Below are 6244 nucleotides of genomic sequence, written 5' to 3' on the forward strand. Positions count from 1 at the left end.
AAAGAAAGGTTAAACTATCAAGTAGAGTACAAATTCACTAAAATAAATTAGTATAAAATAGGTGACAAAATATTGATTGAACTATTTTATGTGTAAAATAAATGAGAAGTCACTCAAACTAATTCAATACTTCGAAGTAACAACGAAATATATAATGGAGTGAAAATGTTAAATTGTGTTTAAGAATATAAATTTGAGTTATCATAGCAAGTTCAATATTAATGGATATATGGTTTGGGTGCATTGAGTTATAATAATTCGCTTTATGTTTAGGTATATAGGATCATAGTTGAAAAAACCGGACCGGACTGGCCGGTTCAACAAGAAAATCGATAAACCAAACTTTGCACCGGTCCGGTCCGAGGTTAGGACCGTTCAAGGCAGAGAATTGAAATGAACCGGTTGAACTCATAACGAACCGGCTAAAACTAGCCAAATCCGGTGAAAATCGGACCGAACCGAATCGGTTGAAAATTTTTCAAAATGGTTCACATAAGATTCAAACTCCTCTCTCCAGGGTTGCATGAAGGACAATCTGACCACCAAGCTACATTGCTTTTGACTAATACATATCCAAATTATAATACATATAGCAATTTTCTATTTACTTATATTTAATTAATTTTAATTTTAAAGTCATTAATTTTTAAATCAATTATATTTTATTTTTGACAATTATGCTCACAAGTCGCAAGTTATGACTTATGAGTTATGACCCAGACGCGCGCGCATATAACAGCCCCTTTTCAAAAGGAAAGTCCGCGAACAAGCACACAAATATTTCATTTCTTCTCATTCTCATTCTGTTATACCCTTTCTTTTCAAACGCTACCTCGCTCACCATAGCCCTCGGAGTTCATCTCTCTCCGTACGTCATTCTTAGGGTTCTACCTTCAATGGCGTCGCAAGATTCGCTTCCGAAGACCGCCGACTCTTCGAAGCTTGCCGATCATCATACTCTTCTCAGCATCTGCAACTCTCTTGCCGCTGGTGGAATCGCAGGTGGAGTGTGAGTGTCACTTCCTTTCCACTTTATTTTTTGCTTCTTTCTTTCTTTTATATATGTTTCTGTTCTCTTTTATTGTTCTGATTCTTTTTCTTCTGATTTTGCGATATTTTTTATATTCGTAGTGATTTTGAGCTGGTTTTGGTCTCGAATTTGCTGTTTTCTTGAATTCAACTGTCGTTATTGTGCTTATGTTGCTCTTGCTTTGAATCTTAGAGATCATGAAATCGCTTGTCGTAATCTTTTGCTAGGACTAAGCCTTACATTGAAATCTGAATTGTCTGTGCTATTTAGTGGTTTCTGAATGACTTCCGTGTTTATTGGAGAATATTCATTGTAATGAAATCTTGCTGAGCCCTTTCAGTGCATTATTTCCTTCCTTTCTGTATTTCAAGTTCGGGTCAGTAAAGTTCCATTAGAAATGCCAGAGAAAGTACTGTATTGATTATTAGAAGATAATGTACGTGAGACATACATAAGTCGCTTAATATCTAGGAAAGATAAATTCCTTTACGTATTCCTTGCTATCAAATGCTTCTGAAATATTCCGCTTCAAGCATGTGAAAGGAATAATGAAGGGAAACCTTGATTTGCAAACTAGTTTATTTATAAAGTGGATTTACATCTTAAAGGGAACATAGTAGCTGGAAAGATCTACTGGACATGTGAATGTGTTAATATTAAAAAATAAAAATGTCAGTAAGGTTACTAGTATTTCTCATAAACATTATGAAACAGGCTAATAAATAGATATAGCGCCTTTTATTTTTTTCCCTTGACATAGATGGAGCATATTTTCAACTCATGATGCACATACATGAGATTAATTTTGATCTTGAATTATGCTAAGGGGAAGCATTTAAGTATATTTAGTTATTTACTTTCTTTAATAGGTCGCGAACAGCTGTGGCTCCTTTGGAGAGATTAAAGATTCTGCTGCAGGTAGTTCGCTTTAAGATTCTTAGTTTCTTACTACTAAATTTTTGGTTGTAACCATTCTCTCCATCGCTACTTCCTCATCCCAACCGACCTTCCAAATAGATTTTTGTTGCATTTATGTAGGAATGTTGCATCTAGCATTTTCTTCAATGCTATGAGGATTATCGCTGTCTATTAAACACTGTCTAGATGTATCACTCTTTTTCATAAAGAACAGGAGAAAGTGTGTGGATAGCCAGTGCAAGAATGTAGATAAATATGCCTTTGACTAGGGAGATTGTTTTCATTCTATACTTTTCTGATTATAGGTTAATAAAACCAAGTGTTTTTTGAAAATGCAGGTCCAAAATCGTGACAATATAAAATACAAAGGAACTATTCAAGGCTTAAAATATATATGGAGAACTGAGGGTTTTAAAGGGATGTTTAAAGGAAACGGAACTAACTGTGCCCGTATTGTCCCAAATTCGGCAGTGCAGTTCTTAAGCTACGAGGAAGTATCTAGGTATGTTTTTTATCTTCCGATACTTATCCTATTTCTGTTGTCATTGTGTTAAGCCAATAGCAGTCTACCTGAAACTGTTGCTTAATACTAATGCAGGGGTATTTTGTGGCTCTACCGGCAACAAACTGGAAACGGTAAAATGAAAGCACTTCTCTTTGGATCACTCTATCATGCATCTGAGCATCATTAGAACATATTGTTGTTTTGTCCATTTATAATTTTCTTAACCGAGATGCATCTATCAATGTTAGCGACAGAGGCATCCCCACACCAATACAGAGGAATTTTTCATGCTCTGTCAACAGTTTTCCGGGAAGAAGGCCCTCGAGCCTTGTATAAAGGATGGTTACCATCAGTCATAGGAGGAGTTGTATGTACTATGTACACAACTTTGTTTATTCTTGAATTAAGTTTGTGTTAACCTTTATTGTACTACATCTTGGAACCAAAACTTTTGTTCATATCATTCTTTATGCTCTTAAAAAATTTCTCTATTTTCATCACCTTCATTAATATACTTTGTTTTGGCGCTTTGCAGATACCATATGTAGGTCTCAATTTTTCAGTGTATGAATCTTTGACGGACTGGTTGATTCGATCCAATCCACTTGGAATAGCTAAAGACTCTGAGCTAAGTGTTACCACAAGGCTTGCATGTGGGGCAGCCGCTGGCACTGTTGGTCAGACAGTGGCTTACCCCCTTGATGTCATTCGCCGGAGAATGCAGATGGTAGGCTGGAAAAATGCTCCTTCAGTTGTTGCTGGTGATGGAAAGAGCAAAGCTGAGTACGCTGGCATGGTTGATGCATTCAGGAAAACTGTGCAGCATGAAGGATTTGGAGCATTATACAAGGGCTTAGTACCCAATTCAGTGAAGGTCGGTTGATCTCTTGGCATTGCATAACTTCCTTCTCTTATAATGCCCCACGGTTAGATTAATTTTTCCGCGAGTTTAGTTTATTGGTACGCAAGTTCAGTTTATACCAAAAGTATGCGGTGCCTTTCGCCATGTTTTTAGGTGGGGGCAGGTTCTGGAACGATTGCTATATCTTACGAACAATTTTGTTTTGGGGTTGGTTGACAATAGTCTTTTTAAGTCTTCGAAAAAGAAAAATTAATGTATAGTACCACTGCGTTGCCGATTGAAATTTTCTTTCGCTCGTTTCAGGTGGTCCCGTCTATAGCTATTGCTTTCGTGTCATATGAGATGGCGAAGGACATGCTCGGAGTTGAATATCGGACATCTGACTGAGGAATTAACTAGTTGTTGGGTTTTCGTTGGCATTTGCCAGATGTGAAAGTGGAAGATGGTAAAATACTATTCATCCTGTAAAGTAAACTTCATGATTCTGTCTACTACCAAGTAGTAAAAAGTAGAGAAACGATTCGATTCCTGTCTTTTTTTTTTTTCCGAAAAATGTCCATTTCCATTTTTGTCCTTGATTTTAGTAAGACTGTAAGACAATGCGGTTCTTTTGCAAGTTCATTTGTTAACGAAAGTTTGTTTCACCGTAGAAGCTTCCATAAAACATACCTTTTTTTTCGTCTCACTGATTAAATTGGAATCATATGGCAACCAACACAAACTAGGTAGCTACAAACGAGTTCTACTAGACCTATCTGAACCTTGACTGCTGCTCCTCAACATCTTTCTCAACTCTTGGAGAGACTCTTAGGATTTGGAAAAATTGGGACTGCTTGATTTTATTTAAAATTTTTAGAGATTAAATTGATATTTTCAAACATTTCGCCACATCATCTAACTGCCATGGTATCATATGTCAACTAAAATGGTCAGATCAACTTTTCGGTCACAGAAAATGACGGAAGGGCCAAATTGAAGCACAGACCAAAATTTTAGGATATAATTAGAGTCAATTGTAATCTTAAGGACTAAATTGAGTGAGGAATCAAATTTTAGGGTCATTTTGAGTATTAAGTAAGGCTAATTCTCTTAATTGTTACGTCACTATCAAAGTCCAAAGATGGAAGCCATGAAGCAGGAAAAGCTCTGCCGCCGGCAGGACACTGCCCTTGCCTCCGCCGCATCGAAGCTCGCCGTCGACGAGGACGACCCCCTCGCTGGAAACTACGGCGACATCACAATGGAGTTCCTGCAGTCGAAGACCATGGACCCCAGCGCATGGACACGGGTTGTGAATCTGGAGAAGTCTCTAGAAGGGAAGCACGTTCTGATCCGAGCTAGGGTTCAGGCGATCCGTCGCGTTGGGAAGAAGATGGCCTTGTTGGTTGTGAGAGAGAAGGGCTTCACCGTGCAGTGTTTGGTGCAAGAGCAGCGAGATTTGGTTAGCGTGCAGATGGTGAAGTACGCTGCCGCGCTGAGCCGCGAATCTGTTATCGATGTTGAAGGTCTTGTTTCGGTCCCTTCGGAATCAATCAAAGGTGCCACACAGCAGGTTAGTTAGCTTCTGAGATTTGATTTTGGATAGAAATAAAGGGAAACAGTGGCAATGCATTTAGTAGGGTTTAACACTTGCTGGTAAAGGTTGTACTAGTAAATGGTAGAACGGTCTCTAACGCTTCCTCTTATTCTCCTTTACTTGTATATTTGTAAGTCATTTTTTTCAAGTAATTGAACATTTTGTTGAGGATCAATGCTTGAGATTATAGCTTATGTGGTTTGTTCTGATAGGTGGAAGTTCAAGTGAGGAAGTTGTATTGTGTTAGCAGGGCCCCTCCAACTCTACCCTTTAATCTCGAGGATGCTGTTCGAAGTGAAGCTGAAATTGAGAAGGCTCTTCAGGTAATTGATTGGAGGTGTCTGGTTCTTTGTTAACCTGTTTGACTCGTCACTTCTTTGTTAGGGTGATTTGTTTCCAGGAGCTGATCTTCTATTTTTTTTTTTTTTTTTAATTTCATTTTGTGTATTATTAAATTCTCCTGAATGTGTAAAATCGCAGTTGCACATCAATTCTTTTCATCCATCGGTTAACTAGTTCTCTTAATGAATGTAGGCTGGTGAACAACCTGTTCGTGTTAATCAGGATACACGTTTGAAGTCTAGAGTATTTGAGCTCAGAACCCCGGCTAATCAAGGAATTTTCCGTATTCAGTCACAAGTTGGAAACGTAAAGCATTTCATCTGAATTTTTTTTTTCTGAAGAGTTCTACTTATTCACGTTCATTTTTTAATTACATGTTGTTAAGATCATGGTTGCTTTAAATTTTAAATTTACTCAGTAAATGCATACTAAGACATTAAAGGAATAGATATTCCCCATGATGCCAAGTTGAATGATCAAATTATTTTTCATTGCATTGTTGGGTAGGCATTCAGAAAATTCTTGTCATCTGAAGGCTTTGTTGAAATCTACACTTCAAAGTTGATTGCTCTTTTGAACTATAAAGGGCACCCTGTATGCCGTGCTGAATCACCACACCTCCACAAGCAAATGCCAATATATGCTGATGTTGGCCGTGTTTTTGAAATTGGTCCTGTGTTTAGGGTTGAAGATTCCCTCACACCCAGACATCTGTGTGAGGTTACCGGTCTTGATGTTGAAATGGAGATTATGGAGCATTATGATGAGGTATTCTTACTTTTAGGCATATCTTTTTGTGTATGATTTCGAAATTAGAGGTACATAATGTAATTTACTGATATTGAGTTTTGAACAGGTTATGGATATAGTTGATAGGTTGTTTGTCTCAATATTCGATATAGCTTGAACCAGAATTGTAAGAAGGAGCTTGAAGCTGTGGCACTCCAGTACCCATTTGAACCTTTAAAGGTAAGCATCTTCTATTAAAAAAATTGTATTTTATATATATAT

At 37.6% G+C, this 6244-nt stretch overlaps 2 pseudogenes; both read left to right on the top strand.

Annotated features, from left to right (window-relative positions):
- LOC107647724 lies at positions 769-3814 on the top strand (annotated as a pseudogene).
- The window catches only part of LOC107605565, a 5196-nt pseudogene continuing 2937 nt past the window's right edge, over positions 3986-6244 (top strand).

The sequence above is a fragment of the Arachis ipaensis genome, chromosome B06 (genome assembly GCF_000816755.2).
Source record: "Arachis ipaensis cultivar K30076 chromosome B06, Araip1.1, whole genome shotgun sequence".
Taxonomy (NCBI): domain Eukaryota; kingdom Viridiplantae; phylum Streptophyta; class Magnoliopsida; order Fabales; family Fabaceae; genus Arachis; species Arachis ipaensis.